This window comes from Phocoena sinus, chromosome 16, assembly GCF_008692025.1.
Source record: "Phocoena sinus isolate mPhoSin1 chromosome 16, mPhoSin1.pri, whole genome shotgun sequence".
Taxonomy (NCBI): Eukaryota; Metazoa; Chordata; class Mammalia; order Artiodactyla; family Phocoenidae; genus Phocoena; species Phocoena sinus.
Window position 1 is genome coordinate 84,060,635 of NC_045778.1, and position 18,191 is coordinate 84,078,825.

At 53.0% G+C, this 18,191-nt stretch overlaps 1 protein-coding gene across 1 annotated transcript in view; it reads left to right on the forward strand.

Moving 5' to 3' along the window:
* The first annotated feature begins 16,499 nt into the window (after positions 1 to 16,499).
* Positions 16,500 to 18,191, forward strand: part of JAKMIP3 (Janus kinase and microtubule interacting protein 3) — a 106,517-nt gene continuing 104,825 nt past the window's right edge. Inside the window, exon 1 of the mRNA XM_032608378.1 lies at positions 16,500 to 16,573. The gene's annotated coding sequence lies outside the window, so the exon portion shown is untranslated. The remainder of the gene's footprint in view (positions 16,574 to 18,191) is intronic.

The following is an 18,191-nucleotide window of genomic DNA, read 5'->3' on the forward strand; positions in this document are numbered from 1 at the left end:
GCTGCCGGTGGGGAGGTGGCCAGACGCGAACTTGCATGACCCTGACCGCGGGGGCCAGAACCTTTAGGGAGGGATTATCCTTCACCTTCTAGACTCGGGCGTCCTCGCAGAAACGCTATCCTGGGACGCAGAGCCGGGCCCCGATTGCACGGTTCTGTTTCCCGTCCTCTTCCAGTAAAATATGGGCTTTTCCATGAGGTCCCAGTGATGTCTGGGCTGTGGCAGGCTGCTTTTCGGAGCGGCCAGCGTGACGAAACACTTAGAGCTGTAAACAGTGTGCTCTCACTGTGTGTTCCCACTGGGTCTGGTTTGTTCCAGCTCCCGTCCCCGGTGGTGCTGGAGAAACAGGATCCTTTCCAAGGAGACGCTGCACTCTGATGAGAGCCTGCCCTTGCCTGAAATGTTCAAAACAGGGCGAGGCTCCAGAGCAGAGGCGTGCGCTCCTGCGAGCCTGGACCACGGGCCGGGGGCGCTGGGCGGGGCTGGGTTTTTGCCCCTTTTCCATGAAGCACTAGCTCAGCTGCTCCTCAGCTGGGAGGGGTGGCAGGCCGCGCCGTGTGTAATGACAAGCACGGTGGCCAGGGGCCCACACACCAAACACACGATGTCTGCGGCCCCGCCCGTGGGGAGAAGCTCATCTCAGCGCTCAGGCCCAGCAGGCATAACCCAGACCGTGAGCCCAGGTCCGGGAGCGCAGCCCCCGGCCCCCTCCCCGTGCCCACCTTCCCCGGCACACCAGGGGCCCAGGGAAAGGGACTAGGGGGGCCTCTAAGGGGCTGAGCTGATGCTCTCAAATGCCCTGAACCGCTGGGCTGGGAGCAGCTGCAGGGTCAGGCCATCACGTGGATGCAAAATGCTGAGCCCTACCTTGGTGGGAGAGGGCTGCCTGGGGTACTGCCCTTTGCCAGCGGTGAGGGGGACAAAGGCGCCCCCTGCCAGAGGTTTTACAAGGAGACTGAGGCCCGGAGAGGTCCAGTGATGAGCTGGGATTTGAAAACAGGCCTTCCTGGCTCTAAGGCCTGGTCTCACCGCACGTTGTTATCCCTAAAAAGACAGGGTCTACGGGGGCAGTGGTACAGCTAAGGTGACCAGTCTGAAAAGCCTGGGGACCGCTGGCTGGGGAAGTCCAGGCTGCATCCGTCAGACCAGGGACTGAGGGAGCTGACTGGGTCCCAGAAGAGCAGGCAGAACCCGGTCACCAGGCAGTGGCTCTGCCCCTAGTGGAAGCCCCTGGCTGCATCCAGGGTGGCAGAGCTCTCACCCAAAGCACTGAGATGTTGCCCCCAGAGCCCTGCCCTACTTAGCCAGGCCTGGTCCCTGCATCCCAGGGAACAGTGGAGCTCTTTCTGGAATTCACCAGAGGGACCAGGTGGGGCTGCGCAGGGAAGGCCACGAGGCCATTGCTCAGCAGAAGAAGCTGAGCCCAGGTTGCAGGGGACAGGGCTGACTCGGGTGACCGGTGGGGCAGGGCATCTGGAATACAGCAGCGGAGCCGCTGAGCAGCGGGGGGGGCGGGGGGGGGCGGGGGGGGGGGGCGGGGGGGGGCGGGGGCGGGGCGCGTGTCTCGGAGCCCACATCCGAGTGCAGGCTGGACACAGACTTGGGGGCCACTAGGATACGGCAGGCTGGACGGGAGCACAGCTGCTGGACGCCACGGGTCCAGAGGGCACGTGTGTGGACGAGAGACCGGGGCAGGGAAGGGGGCTGTGGATCTGAGCCAGGGGCCCAGGCACACGCGGGCAGAGGGAGGTGGGCCAGGTCCCCCAGCCGCCGGCGCAGCTGGCCCAGAACTCTGGCAAGGGCCACGTCCTTCAGCTTGAGGCCGGGCACCTGAAGCCACAGGTGACTAGGCTTGGACCAGCGGCAGAATCACCCCAGCCCCTGCGACTTTTCCACTTCACCCCTGGATGCGCCATCTGCCCACTGGGGATGGAGTCAACGTTGGAGGCTGCCCCGCCCTCCTGCCTGAGGCACCAGCACCCTTTAGCCCCGGGGAGCTGGCCCCTCCCTGGCCTCTGGGACAAGCTGCCAGGTTTGCCCCAAGGGCACACTCAGCTCAAGGCCACTCACTGCCTCCCTCGGGGCCTTTGGAGAGATGGCTTTGGATGTCCCTCCTCCTGCTACATCCTTCCCTCCCGTGGGCACATCTCAGAGAGGTTTTCAGGTTTCCATACCTGAGTGGGATAAAGGAAGGGGAAACATAGAGAGAGACAGACACGGGTGTTCTTAGAGCCACCCCCCTTTTCCAGTCTGGTAAGTGGATATAATCCTATGTATACACGCTTCACAGAGTTCCGGTGAGGACTGGAGAAAGGATACAGGTCCTTGCTGGGGACACAGTAACATCTGTGATGGCAAGAGTGACAGGGCAGCAGCGGCAGTGGGTGCGGGGGAGTTCCCTGGTGGCCTAGTGGTTAAGATTCCGGGCTTTCAGTCCCTGGTCAGGCAACTGAAATTCTGAAAGCCACGTGGCATGGCCAAAAAAAAAATGAAGACTGATGGGGCTGTAACCCTGCGCTGAGCTGCTCCAGGCGCCTGCCGGATCCTGGGCTCTCAGGTGCTGACTCTGAGGGTCTGGACGAGGCTGGGCTTAGAAAGACTAGCTCCCCTCCTTCCAGGATGTGCGGGTCTCGTGCACAGGCCGATGCCTTTGTGTGGCGACGGGCCTTAGATGCCTGTTAAAGTGCCTGATAGGTGTTTAATCGGCGCGAGATCTTATTATGCAGCCTCCTTTGTGTTTCAAACCTATAAGCTCCGTGACCTTGGAGGGGGAGGCTTCTGTCGAGGTCCTGGTCCTGACTCCCGAGTGCTGAGCGCTTCTCTGCGTGACAGTAGGGACCATTTTCCCACGTCCTTGCACTGGGGCAGCCTCCGCCAGTGCCCTGGGTGCCCGGCGGCTTTGCTCTTGGGTCCCCGAGGCCCGCGTGCGCTCTCGCCTTTAGATGAAGCTGCCTTTCCCAGGCCCGGCATCCGTGAAGGACTGCCAGGCCAGGGGTGGGGGGAAGGCGGGGGCATGCCAGAAACTGAAGGTGGCTGGAGGAAGCAGTTCCCTCTTCTGACAGGTCTTCCCTGAACAGGGAATTCCTCTCCCTCCTTTCATTTTATTTTAGTTTTTTGGCTGCACCGCGAGGCTTATGGGATCTTAGTTCCCCGACCAGGGATGGAAACGCCCCCAGCAGTGGAAGCCCTTAGTCCTAACCACTGGACCACCAGGGAATTCCCACATGACTGATACTTTTTGATGATACTTAAGGAAAACCTTTTGTTTATTATTTATACTGGAGTTTAGCTGATGTACACACACTGTTATGTAAGTTCCAGGTGTACAATGTAGTGATTCACAATTTTTAAAGGGTGGATGATACTTTTTGACGACTGCGTTTGCCCAGCGCCGTGTGACGGTTTGCCCAGCGCTGTGTGAGTTTGCCCAGCACCGTGCGATGGTTTGCCCAGCGCTGTGTGATGGTTGACACTATTGGATACCGCCGCTGCTAATGAAGATAACATAAAAAGCCAAATTGGGTGCCCCCCACCCCCTCGGTTTAGGTGAGGACTGCTCAGGAGACCGCTGTTCAGGGTCCCCCCAGACAGCGCAGGAGACTCGGACCACACCCCTCAGGTGAGCACCCCGTACCTTCCTATGGTTCAGGAGCAGGAGAGGTGTTGGGGAGTGGAGCCAGGAGACAGGGCAGCCAGTGCCCCGACGGCTGTGACGTTTAGCCCCTGGACATCTTCTCAGGTCAGATTGGTCTCTGTGGAGACGGGGGTCCCGGTGCCCGGGGGGCGTTCCTCGCTCACTCCTGTGCCCTGGAGAGCATAGGGACTTTATAGGTCACAGGGTCACTCAGGCCCTGATACTGCAGCCCCGGCCTCACTCCCGCCAGCTGCCCAGACCAGAGGCTTCCAAACCCAGTGGCACAAACCCGTCGAGTGGCACATTCCCAGGGCCCACCCCAGACCTACTGATGCTTGGGGACGGGGCGAGGACTCAGCATCTGAAACAAGACTCCCGGTGACTCTGAAAGCTGCACTGAGATTTTGCACCACGCTGTGTCTCACTCCTTCAAGCCTCAAGTCTAACTCTGTTCGTCCAGGTGAAGCTGTCTCCAGGGGCTTCTAGCCCTTGACACGTCTCGGGGAAGACATGATACGTGAGAAATACAGAGGTCACGGGAGCACTGAGGGGCAGCACTGATGGCCCTATAGGGACTCCCTGAGGATGTCCATTGCAGAGCATACCAGGAAGGATGCCCGTCCCGGGGCCTGGCACGAGGACACCAGCGGGCATATCCACGCCAGGTCCTGGGGAAGGTGCCCGCAGGCGCGGCCCCAGTGGTGAGGGGGCCTCATCCATCTCTCCCCGCCTCTTCCCCGTCCTATCCTCCTGCGCAGCCTCCCTGGGCCATGAGGACTCCTCCGCGCTTGAGGCACCAGAGTCACGTCCATTGGATAAGCAGCTTTTGATAACCAAGGTCTGTCCTCCTGACAAACTCATTAATATGCGGCATAACGACTTTCTCGCTGAGATCGCCCGTGAGGGATGGTTGTCAGGGGGATGCCTTCTCCTCCTGGGGAAACCGTCTGGAGTTTCCATCCGCTGGCTCGCGGGCACCCCCTGCTGTCCAAGACACAATCCTACAAGCGCCCGAGATGAGAAGCTGGTGCAGGAATGCTGACAGCGGTTTTATTCATAATAGACCCACGCTTGAAAGAGCTCAGGTGGCCCTCAACAGGACAGGAGAAACAAACCGTGGTAAACTCACTCACGAGGATACTGTGCAGCAATAAGCTGGAAACAACTGCTGATCCGCGCAGTCCTTTGGAAGCCTTACACCAAGCGATTCCATTTACGTGACGTTGCAGGCTGAGCTAATCTACGGTGAACGTTAACAGAGGACGGTGGCCTCGGAGTGTGGGCGCCGCCGACAGGGAAGGGGCCCTGGGGGCGCTCTGGGGAGGTGGGCACGTTCTGCGTCCTTTTAGGGGTTTGGGTGACAAAGACGCAGCCCATCGGCAAAACTCACCAAACGGTACACAAAAGATCCGTGCCTTTCGCTGAATCTGAACTTTCTCCCTCCCGAGAGAGAAGCTAGAAACAAACACTGAACTCCAGTGACTGGTGAGCAAGGTGCAGAGTGGGGGTGATGGGCGCCAAGGTCTGGAACTTACCCGGAGGTGCGTCAGCAGGCAGGTGGGCTGACGGGTGGGTGGAGGACTGGCGACTGCGGCGTATTAATCGAAGATCCCCGATGGTGGGTGTGTGCAGGCTCACGCACTTCTTTCAGCTTTCCTGCATGTTTGGAAATTTTCATAATACAACGCCGGGGTGGAGGAAGAGTGAGGGAAAGTGCAGAATCCCTTTGAGTATTGAACTTGGCTCTAAAGGGAAAGGACAGAAGGTGCTGTGAGCACGTACAGCCAAGCTGAGCTCTCCCGGGACAGAGGAGCAGGGTGGGTGTGTGTGTTGCCTGGAGAGGCCAGGAGGAGCCCGCACTAAGGAGGCGCTCTGGGGCCGGCGACCGCCTTAAAGAGCCCTTTCCCGGGAAGACTCGCCTTTTCCTGGAGACGTGGGCTTGCTTAGCCGTTGGCCTGACACACCTTCCTCTGCCTCAGCCACTGACCCAGGACACCTTCCGGAGGACCCACTATTTATGAGGCACCCAGCCTAGCTGAGGTCTGGCTTTGCAAAGGGCAGGATTCAAAAGTGGATAAAACCTAGACTCTGGAGCAACTGCGGTCGTGGGGGGAGGTGGGACGGGGGACATGGCAGCACCGTGGAGGGGTGGCCGGTGTTTACATGTAGCACGTGGCATGCAGACACCGTGTGCACGGTGGGGCCTGCAGAGCCCCGGGAGCCGGCACGGAGGCTCCGTCCAGGCATGGCCCAGCTGTGAGTGGACACGGGGAGGGAGGCACAGGGTCGGGTGTGTCCTCGGCACACGTACGTGCACACGGGGTGGCGTGGCGCACGCCCGGTGCTTCGTATACGTTTCAGTGAAGGGAGCAGGAGGCACGTGTCTGTGCAGAGGCCGTGCTCGTCTGCTCCAGACGTCTGCTCGGCTGCTGTACCTAATTGTCACAGGCAGGCGGCTCACACAGCAAACTTGACTTCTCACCGCCTGGAGGCTGGAGGTCCAGCTGGGCTCTGGCGGGAGCCGTCTCCCAGGCTGCAGGCCCGGGCTTCTCACTGTGTCCTCACGCGGAGGAAGGAGAGACAGGAAGCCAGCTCTCTCGTGACTCGACCGCCCAACACTGTCACTCCCAGGAGGGCTTCAACATGTGAATCTGGAGGACACAGTCAGCCCATAACTAGAGGCTAAAAGGAGAGGTTGGGACCAGTTTACTCATGTCCTTGTTTTTATGCCAATATTTTGGTGTTGCCCAGGTAACCACACGTAGCACCAGAAGCTGTGTGGTGTATCTGAGTCTTTCCACGTAGACATTTGGTCCTCGTTACCCCATTTTACAGATGAGGAATCCAACACACAGTGGGGGTGAGTGTCTGGGTCACCAGGAGGAAGTGGCGGAGCTGGGACTAGAGCCGCTGGCCCGGCTCCTGAGTCTCTCAGCGCTCTGGTGACCTGCTGGGTTTAGGAGCCGAGGCGTGTGGAGCCGATGTTCCCTGGGGCCGTCAGAGAGGTGTTGGCAGGGGCAGGTCTGCACTGCATAGCCGGCAAGGTGGTCGGCTGGGAGCTCGTGGACCGCTGTGGACTCTTCTGGTTACCTGGCTTGCAGAGTGCGTATATATCTCCAAGAAGCTGATCCAGAGGCAGTGCCTGCATTTCTAAGAAACCGAGCGCAGTTAAATGCAGCTTCATTCATTTATTCACCTGCCCATCATCCCTCCATCTATCCATCCATCCATCCAAAGTTCCCCTAGGAAGTGCCATTAAGTGGAGTCGTAAACGTGGGAGGAAAAGTGTTCCTTTTTTTTTTTTTTTGTGCGGTACGCGGGCCTCTCACTGCTGTGGCCCCTCCCACCGCGGAGCACAGGCTCCGGACGCGCAGGCTCAGCGGCCATGGCTCACGGGCCCAGCCGCTCCGCGGCACGTGGGATCCTCCCGGACCGGGGCACGAACCCGTGTCCCCTGCATCGGCAGGCGGACTCTCAACCACTGCGCCACCAGGGAAGCCCAGATGTTCCTCTTTGAGTGAAGAACAAATTTAAAGGTCCTGAGGCTTCAAAGCCTAGGAGGGTTTAAGGAAAAGAGACCTGTTCGTCACGGAGCACGATGAGCAAGCAGGGCGCTGAGGCGTCCAGAGCGGCAGGAAGAGGTGAGATTGTGCAGAGCCTCCGAGGTCTGAGGAAAACGCGATGCTCACGGTGCTTCCTAAAGGCTCCCCTACGGTATGGGTGTGATCCGATTTGCACTTTCGGAAGATGCATATCTCCCATTAAGATGGGCCACTGAGGAAACGGAGCAACGGGACGGCAGGTGTTTGTCGCCTCCTTGCACGCGTTTGTCCTGCTAGAGACGGGCACTGTTCTAGGCCCTGGGGACACTGAGCCAGCAGGACCGAAACAGCCTGTGCCCTCGTGAAATTTACAGTCTTGTGGGGAGAAACACGTAAAGACACATGCTCAAATGAACACATCACATCTCAGAGGCTAGACTGCGTAACAGAGACAGACACAGAGCAGTAAGGACGCAGGTGTGGATGGGGAGGGTGGCCGTTTCACCCGGGCTGTGTAGGGAAGGCTGCGTGAAGGGCTGACATCTCCACAGAGATTTGAAGGAAGCGAAGGAGGGAGTCAGACAGCTGCCTTGGGGGAAAGGAGCAGCCAGTGCAGAGGTCCTGAGGGAGCCAGCGGGTGTGCTGGGTGGCCAGCACGCTCCCGTGTGGCTGGGCAGTAGGAGTGGGGAGACTGGCCAAGCGAGAGCAGGAAGCCAGACCAGGGGGACTTTGGAGGCCAGAGGGATGCCACTGGCCAGAGGCGTGGCGTGAAATGCCCACATTTTAGGGGCAAGATTGGGAGTGGGCCAATCCACTCCCGTCCAGTGCACTTGGATTCAGCCACGGTCCATCTTGCTGGTTAGCACACTGCCAGGCACATTGGCTTTTTAATCGTAACGCCACTGAAAGATTCCCACAGACCCACCACGTGGCTTCTTGGTCCAGCTGTCGTATCCCAGGACCAGGAGCCCAGGGCCCTTTGGGGACGGAGAGCCCGGGTGACCCCAGATCACAGAGCCCTCACCTCCCGGGCTGCATCAGCACCGTCGCCGGCTCCCCAGCCCAGCAGCCCTGCAGAGGTGCTTCCTGTCCCAGGCGCTGCTCTGTATGGCGTGGTCCTCCTTGTCAAGACTCTGGCATTTAAGCTAATGGGTTTCAACAAGCAAGTTCTTCATAACCACGAATCGGTACTTCCTGTGTTGCAAAGACTCTGGGCTGGACGCAGAAGAGCCATGGGGGTGTGGCTGGAGGCAGGTCACCCCTCTCTGGGCCTCGGTTGGGCATCTGGAAAGTGAGGGGTGGGGCTCTTTCTACACTTCCCTCCATTCGGGGGATTCTTTGCTCATGTGGAAGCTTCCTGGTTTTCCACCGGCATTGAAAAAAATTGGGATATTGAATGTGATACGGAAAAGTCTGTAGATCGTATATGAACAGCTTAAAGAAGAATTAGGAAATAAATACCATGGGACCACCACCCAAGTCTAGAAGGGAACATGGAAGCCCTCTGTAGTCGCCCCCCTCCACCCCACAGCCCTTCCCCCAAAGGCAGCCCCTATCGTGATTCCGATAGTAAACATTTCCTCACTTTCTTTTACATTTTTAATCACCTTATCTACTTCACCAATGTTTAATTTGGCTTAGTTTTGAATTTTGTACCATGTGCTGTAAAAGGTGAAGGATTTATATGATCTGAAGAGAAACCAGAGTGTACATAAGGTATTATATAAAAGAAACAGTTTTTTCTTTCTTTTTAAATTGGCATACATTATTATTATCATCCAGTACTATGATGTCTAGGACCCAAATACAAGTGTAGAATAGAAATTATGATTGTGGGCACACTTGTCTTATTTCTCGTCTCACAGAAACTTTATCATTTTATTGTGATGGTCATTCCACTATGAAGATCTTTGATGTGGCTTTGATTTTCTTTCTTTTCTTTTCCTTCCTTCCTTCCTTCTTTCCTTCCTTTCTTTCTCTTTCTCTCTCTCTCTTTCTTTTCTGTAGATACACCTCACCAGCTTCAAAAATTCTTTTCTATTCCAAATTTGCTTAGATTTTAAAAATTACGAATCAATGTTGAATTTCATCCAATTACTTTTCCCACGTTTATTTCCCCACTCACATTTCCTAAGCTACTAATGTGAGTAAGATTGACCTATGACTTTCCTTCTCTCACTCTTCTCAGTAGGTTTTCCTACTGTCATGAAGTGAGTTGGAGTTGTTACCCCTTATTCTGTTGTCCGGAAGAGTTTGTATAAGATTTTATCTTTTGTTCCTTACACATTTGGTGGAAACGGCCAATAAAGCCATCTGTGCCTAGAGTTTTATTTGGGGGAAGATTTTTTTCACTACTGATTCAGCGTTTTCAAGAATCCATTTTTTTCTGAGTTAATTTTGCTACCTTTCCAGGAATTTATACATTTCGTTTCTAATTTTCAAATTCATTGGCATAAAATTTACATCGTTTTCTCTTTTTTTTTTTAATAGCTGAAGCATTTAAATAAATTTGTCAGAGGCTAATTAAATATCTGGGTATTTCAAAGACCCATTTTTGGCTTAGCTTACCCTCTCTGTTGTATATTTGCCCCCTATTTCATTAAGTTTTGCTTTGTATTTATTAGGGCCTTCTTTTATTTCCTTGTGGTTTGGTTTGTTATTTTTCTAAGTTCCTGAGATAAATGCTTAGTTCCTTTCTTTTCAGCTGTTTTCCCCTGTTATATACATTCAGGCATAAAAAAAAGCTAAGTATAGCCTTTGCTGCATCCCACAAGTTTGATATTTAGTATTTTCATCATTGCTTATTTAAAAGCATTTTCTCATTTTTATCGTGATTTATCCTTTGACCACAATAAGTTATTTAGAAACGTGTTTGTTAATTTCCAAACATATGGCTATTTTCTGGTTATCTTTTTATTATCGATTGCTGGCTTAATTGCATTATGATCAGAGAAGTACTCTGTATGATTTTAATCCTTTAAACATTTTTGACACTTGCCCAGAATATGTCTGATATTTATAAAAGTTCTGTTTGGGCTTGAAAATGTTGCGTGTTGTAGAATACAGTCTTCGATGTAGGTCTATTAGATCGAGTTTGTTAACGAAGTTGTTCAAATCTTTATATGCTTATGGTTTAATTTTCTATTTATTCTAATAATCATTGAGGCAGGAGTGCTAATTTCTTCTGCTATGATAACGGATTGGTTTTTTTTTTTGGCCGCACCATAGGGTACGTGGAGATTATAGTCCCCCGACCAGGGATCGAACCTGCTCCCCCGGCAGTGCAAGCGTGGAGTCTTAACCACTGGACCGCCAGGGAAGTCCCTGGATTTTTCTATTTTACCTTATACGTCTGCCAAGTTTTGTTTTGTATACATTAGAGCTACGCTATTATATGCACACACATTTAAAATTCGTATATCTTCCTGATGAATCTAACACTTTATTATAAGTGACTATCTTTATTGCTAGTAATTCATTTTGCCATCAAGTCTATTTTATCATATATTAATAAAGCTACACTGGCTTTGGGGATTAGGGTGGTATTTGTGTGGTGTTATTCTTCCTTATCTATTCACTTTCAAGCTCTCTCCATTCTTAAGTTTTAGGATGTGTCTTTGCTCCTAAATAGTTTTCCATATTCTAGGTTCAGTCATTGCTCCCCTGTGATGTCCTCCCCTGATCTACAGCAAGGCTGCTGTCAACAGATACTGATTTTTTTTTTCATTTGGGAATATTTTATTTCACTTTCTGTCTTAGTCTGTTCAGAACTGTAACAGAATACCATAGACCGGGTGGCTTATAAACAACAGAAATTTATTTCTCACAGTTCTGGAGCCTGGAAGTCCGAGATCAAGGTGCCAGCAGACTTAGGGTGTGGTAAGAGCCTCCTTCCTGGTTCACAGACTGCTGTCTTCTCCCTGTGTCCTCATGGGAGAGGGGGCAAGAGAGCTCTCTGGGGTCTCTGTTATAAGGGCACTGATCCCATTCACAGGGCCGCACCCCGGGACCTCATCACCTCACAAAGGTTCCCGCTCCAAATACCCTCACGCTGAGGATTAGGTTTCAACATATGAATTTGGGATTCACAAACATTCAGCCTATAGCACTTTCATCCTCTGCACATAGAATCTTGACAGTTTTCTTTCAGCATTTAAAAATCATTGTTCCACTGCCTTCTGTCCTCCATGTTTTCTGCATTAATTCAGATTATTTCCCTACATGTAATGAGTCATTTTCCCCTGGCTGCTTTCAGGATTTTTTCCACCTTAGTTACCAAATTTGACAAGTTTTCTGCCATTATTTCTTCAAATATTTTTTCTTAACCACACTTTCCTCTTTTTCCAGAACTTCAATAACACAAGTGTTAGATCTTTTGATATCGTCCCACTGCTTCCTGAGACTCTGTTCATTTGTTTTTCAATATTTTCCCTCTCTGTCGTATCAGCTGGATCATTTCTCTTCAGGTTCACTGCCTCTTTCCTCTGTCATCTTTATTTTACTACTGAGTCCATCTAGTGAGGTTTTTATTTTGGTTATTATATTTTTTAGTTCTAAAATTTCCATTTGAGGGAGTTCCCTGGTGGCCTACTGGTTAGGATTTCAGGCTTTCACTGCCGGGTCCCGGGTTCAATCCCTGGTCAGGGAACTGAGATCCTGCCAGCTGTGAGGCAGGGCCAAAAAATAATAATGATAAAATAAAATTTCCAGTTGATTCTTCTTTGTATTTTCTATTTCTCTGCTAAGATTTTCTATCTTTCCATTTCTTCAAGAGTGTTTACTCTTATTCGTTGGCACGTTTCTGTAATCCTTGCCTTGTCAGATAACGGTTTTTGTCAGGTAATCCCAACACCTCTGTCATCTCGGCACTGTTATCGTTGACTGCTCTCTCTCCACAGTTCAGCTGAGATTTGATCCCTTGTTTGCTGGGTAATTTGGGATTGTGCCCTGGACATATTGAATATTATGTTATGAGACTCTGGTACTGTTTAGGTTCTACGGGGATTGTTGATGTATTTCACTTTATCAGGCATTTGACGCAGGTGAGTCCACCCTGAAAGCTCCATCCAGCTGTTTCAGGGCTGTGTGGTTCTGTCCCTTATGTGCACCACCCAGTGGGATCCGCTCTAGCCCATCATGCACCCTCTGAGTCTGTGGTGTGCTGTTTGGGGCCAGCGATCCCAGGCATTCACAACTTTCTTAAGTGAATTTTCTTAGCTCCTCCCTTTCTACAGCCTCCCCAGTGCATCTCCTTTTGGTTATTTTGCCCGAAAGCTAGAACGTATTTACCCTGCTTTGCCTGCATCCTTCTGTCTTCCGCACCTGCATCCTGGGCCACGTGGGAGGCGGAGGAGGAAGCCCCTCTTAATTAATTTTTTAAATATTTATTTATTTGGCTGTGTCAGGTCTTCGTTGTGACATGCAAAATCTTTCGTTGGGGCACGTGGGCTCTGTAGTTGTGGCGTGCGGGCTCCAGAGCACAGGCTCAGTAGTTGCGCCGTCCAGGCTTAGTTGCCCCACAGCATGTGGGATCTTGGTTCTCCAGTCAGGGATCGAACCTGTGTCCCCTGCATTGGAAGGAAGATTCTTAACCACTGGACTACCAGAGGAGTCCTATTTTTAAAAATTTTTATTGGAGTATAGTTGACAACAATATTGTGTTAGTTTCAGGTGTACATCAAAGTGAATCAGTTATACATATATATATATATATATATATATATAAACTTTTAAATTTGACAGTTTCAGACTTACTGAGAATTGCAAGAATACAAAGAATTACAAAAAAATACTTTGATATTTACAAAGAATTACTGTATACCCTTCACCTAGATTCCCCAAAGATTAATATTTTATCACATTTGCTTTATCTCCTTCTCCATGTAGGCGTATGTGTGTGCATATATTTTTTTTTTCTGAACCATTTGAGAGTAAGTTGTAAGCATGAAACCTCCCCCCACCACCCCAAATACTTTAGTGTTTATTTCCTAAAAGCAAAGACATGCTCTTACATAACCTCAGTATAACTATCAAAGGCAGGAAATTAACATGGAAACGTTACTTGCTCATCAAATTTCCCCTCTGTCCTAACAATGCTTCTTCTAGGAAAAGCAAGCCCTGGGTCGTGAGATCTTTAGTCTCCCTTACTTAGAATAGTTCCTCAGCTTTGTTTTCCATGATAGTTTTATTGCAGGATAACAGTTATTTTTGTAGAAGTGTCCCTCAGTTTGGGTTTCTCAGATGTTTGCTCATGATTAGATTCAGGTGTGAATCTGGGCAAGCATACTGCAGAAATGAAATCGTGTTTTTCTCAGTTCTCATCGTTTGAGGCACTTGATTTTGATTTGTTCCGTTGCAGACGTTAACTTTCATTTTTAGGTTCAATTGGAGTCTGCCTGGTTTCTCCACTGTAGATACACTATTTCCCCTTTGCGATTACTAAGTATCTCGGGAAGAGATACGTTGACACTACTTATCTATCCTACAAAGGCTGTTTATTATCAGACTTTCAGCTACTAGTCCTTTTCAAAATTAAACTAGTCCTTTTTAAATTGGTCTTAATTTTTCAACATGGGTTTGCCTATCCATGAGTAAATAGAGAGTCTGGATCCACTGGGCTAGCTGCAGCAATCTGAATGGGTCTAAGTGTCCTGTCCTTTGGTTAAGCGAAACCCGAACTCAGCGCGGAACGAAATTGAGGTGCAAGCAATTCCTTTATGTGCTGGAAAGAATCTAAAGCCTTAGGGAGCCGGGCACGCTGGATGGATTTATCACTTGCATTAAGACAGACATCGGTGGGGCAAGGGCCTGATTCCTGGGGAAGCGGTGCAGTTAGTGGCTGTTTTCTGTGGGTCAGGGATAAAGGGGCTGCCATGAACGGGCTTCCTGATTCCAGGGGAGAGAGTCTGTATCCTGTAGTGCCAAGGTACAGCAACGGCTCTTCACTGCCAAGAGCAGGGTGGGTACAGTTACCTCAGCCGGCAGAAGAGTTGGGTGGTCATTAGAATGGCTTGACCCACAGGAATTTTGGGTGGCCGTGAACTATCATGGGATTAGCGGGACTGAAATCGATAGGAAACCCACGAAGGGCTGACTTGTTACATTTGACTGAAGCAACAAACTGGAATTTTAATGAACACAGCCAGCTGGTGAGTCACTGTGCTAGGTCACAGCCACTAGCTCAGTGGTCAGACCTGAATCAGTTCTCAGTCCCAGAGTCCTTTTAATTAAGGGAAAGATGGGTGTTCCTGGGGCTGGATCCTGTGCTGGCACCATAGGTATTAAAACAACAATAGCAACAATTGTTCTCCTAGCCTTTCTGAAAAGGACCTGCAGCCACAGTCCCCACATGGTGCCCCGGGGAGAGCAAAATATTCGGACCTTCAGGGGATCACCAGACATTTACTCTGAGCCAACACTGATCCTCAGGAGAGAGACCCCACCAGAAACCAGCCCTGCTGGCACCTTGATCTCGGACTTCCGGCCTCCAGAGCTGTGAGAAAATAAATTTCTATTGTCTAACCCCCCCCACCCCCCGTCTGTGGGAATTTGCTCTGGCAGCCCCAGTAGACTAACATGAGCTTGTTCTCAAGCTCACCCTAGTCACCCAGGGAAGGTGCAGGAGCAGGTAGCTTCTTCTGGAGGCGCCCTTTCCAGGTCCCTCCGCTTGCATCTCTGATTTTATGGGGAGTTCCCTAAAACGAGTTGACTGACTAATAAAAAATAGAGCCCGCTGCAGTCACGCTAAGTTGGCACTGGCTGGAAAAGGACTGATGGCATCCCGGCCCTACTGGACTGGCCCAAGTGGCCAGCGGGCCATTTTTGAGCAATAGATTTGGTTATGTTATCCGCTTTACCTGGTAGGAGAGTTGACGGAGATATTTGTCTACACTGATGATCAGGGACTGAGAAGGAATGGGTTTGGAGGGTTAGGGTTAAGGAGTTCTGGGGAGGAAGTAGGGGGATGGACAGAACTTTTGGAGTGGGGCCAGATGTGAGAATATTTGCGTTCCACATGCATCTCACCAGATGTTCCTGTTGTGTAGGATGCGCTGGACAGCCAGGTGGAGAAGATGGCCCATTCTGCAGATGTTGGCCGCTGCCTTGTCCAGCCATCCCAGTCTTTGCACAAAAAGTCCATGAAAGAAGTGCCAATGGCGGCATGGCTGCAGACAGTCTGTGGATTAACAACACAGGTCTCTCCCCACCGAGGCCCATCTGGCCGCCGTCCAGCGCTCAGTCTCTCAGCAGCTGAGACCAACACGGAGTGGTGATGTGGTACCACATCCTGGGCTCCCAGCAGCCACCCGGCAGCCAGTCCATCCCATCCAACCTCGCTGAGGACATGCTTATCCTGGGTGTGGTTTTCCTTCCCATCTGGATCCTTCCTGAGTGCCTGCTTCACTTTCACACTAACCTATCCACAATCGCCTCTGACCAAGGAATCAAGGGAGAGCCTCAAGGCCTGACACCCATGGGGCCTCTGAGTCTTCCCCGTGTCTCTCATCCAGAAGGGCCGAGAGGAGGAATGGCCCACGTAAGGTGCCCAGGGTGCCAGCTGGGGGAACAAACCTTGAAGGCTGGGTTTCTGCGCTCTCAGATGTGTTCTCAGCCAGCAATCAATAAACAGCACTGATTTTCCTGTGGCCAGAAAGCATGGGTCCAGGGCAAAGTGGGCGAGGCCTCTGTCACTGTCACACTTAAGGGTCCCCACTTGCTCTCTGTGCTCAGAACTCTGGGATCTGCTGGTTTATTAAGTCTTGGTATCTGGGAAGGAATGTATTCCACGGGGGAAGCTTTTGCCTGTACACAGGTTTTCCTAAACAGTATTTGCCCTTCCTTCCTGCCACATTTATAACTGTACCTCCTCCACCAACTCTAAGAAGTGGGAGTGGGCAATCCCTGCCACTTCACAGATGAGCACCCAGACCCCCGGAGGAGGCAGCAGCGGTGGCGCTGGGATCCTGGCGCCAGCAGGCCCCGAGGCGCGTCTTAACCATGGATCTGTGGATCTGAATCCTGAGCAAGGACTAATTTGCTCCACGCAAGTCTCCCCAAAGCGCTTCTCTCATCAGGGCGGAGAAAGGCAGCGTTTGGAGATGGGAAGCCAAGAGTTAATGGGTAAAACACACACGTGCAACAATCCCGTGCTTCCTCACGGCTGCTAGTCTCCGACATGAAGTGTGGGTGAGTAATTCTCACCGGGATGGTAACCGGTGGTCAGGCGCTCGGCTGTGCGCGCTGCACGGAGGCCGGCCTCTCCCCCCCGCCCCGCCCCGCCCCGCCCCGCGCCCTCCGGCCGCAGCCGGGTTATTTTTGGCAACACGGTTTTCTGATTCTAATAGACCGAAAACCTGCTCCTTAAAAGAATCGGATGGGCAGAAAAGGAGACGAGGAGGTGGGGTGGGGTGTCTCGGTGCCGCGCGCGGGGGCGGGGAGGGGCGGGCGGGGAGGGCCGGGGTTTGGGGCGCCCCCACCCGCGGTGACGCGCGCCCCCCGCCCTCCGCAGCGCCACCGCAATGGCTGAGCCGGGCCGTCGGACGCCGCTGCCCGGAGCCCCTGAGCCGCCCGCTCGCGGGGAGCCTCGGTGAGCAGCCGCGGCCGGGCCAGGCCTCCGCGCTGCGCCCGGGCCTGGCACCGTGCGTCCTGGGCCGGGGCGCCCTGCGCGGCAGGGTTGGCCGAAGATGGCCCGGGAGTGGCCCGTAGGTGGCTGTACGGTGGCTCGGGGTTGGTCGGGGATGGCCCGGAGGTGGCCTTGAGCTGACCCGGAGATGGTCGGGGGTGACCCGAAGGTGGCGGGGTGACATCCCGCAAGCCGGGGTCCCGCGCCCCCAAGGCGCCCTTGCTGGGGGCGGGAGTCCTCTCTGCCTCTCCGGGCGCCCCCGAGGGCCATGGGCCACCCCTCTGGATTGCGCTGGTTTCCCGGGACCCCGCGGGGCGCGGCGGCAGGCGCACAGGCCCTGGCTGGGCGCGCAGGTATTTGCCGGGAGCGGGGCGCGACTCTGGCATTTAGGCGTCGCCGACCGAGCCTCCCTCAGGAAGGCGCGGCCCTTGCGATTTAAAAAATTTTTTTTGGTGTCTAGTTTTTAATCTCACGTGTTTGCGTTTCCGGGGGATGGTGGCGTAGCTGTCGGATGCTCACAGAATCGGACGCCACAGAATAAAGGGTGTAATTGGGTGTCAGGAGTCAGAGAGGAGGCACCAGCCTCCACAGTTTTCCTGGAGAAACCTGCCCCTCCCTTTGACCTTGCATCTTGGGAGAGGCGGATCCGATTCTCAGCAATTCCCTCCCGCTCGGCATCTTAGGTTTTGATTCATTATCCTGGTTCTGCAGCGACGGAATGCGGTAAAGCTTCTCTGTTGCACTTGTCCGCAAATGCAAGAAACGGACCTGCGGGTCGGGGCGCTGGCTTGCAGAACAGCGGGAAATCGGAACTGCCTCTCGGCCTCGGCTGCCACGCCGGGGCCGGGCGCTGTCAGGGGCTGGGAGGACCTGCTGCCCACCCGGCCGGAGGCTCCCCTGCCCTGGGGCGGGTGGAGGGAAAAGGTACCGGGCAGGCCGTCTGCCAGGGTTCAGGGCGCTTATAGCCCTTCGCACCTTTCTGAGAGCTGATTTGTGCCCGTGAACTAAGACTCCATCTGGCAACTACCTGCAATAGTTTCTCCCCACATCCACGGCAGACAGATCCCTGCCTACCTTCTCATAAACTTCCGTATTAAGGAGCGAAGTTCCTCCTTTAACGTGTTTCCGGGACACGCGACCAGAACGCTGCCGGGCCTTCAGAGGGGCAGCGGATGGCACCACCGTGAGCAAGCCCCGGGGTCTGGGGCTTCGGCACCACAAGGTTGCATTCATGATGCCTGCGAGATCTAGGCGACTGTGAACATGGCGTACGATAAATAAACTGTTATAAGGAAGAAAAAGATGAGACAGAGGAGGGTCATAATCAAAATGTCGCCCATTCCACAGCACCTGCTATATGCTAGGCACTGTTCTGGTTTCTCTACCTGTGCTC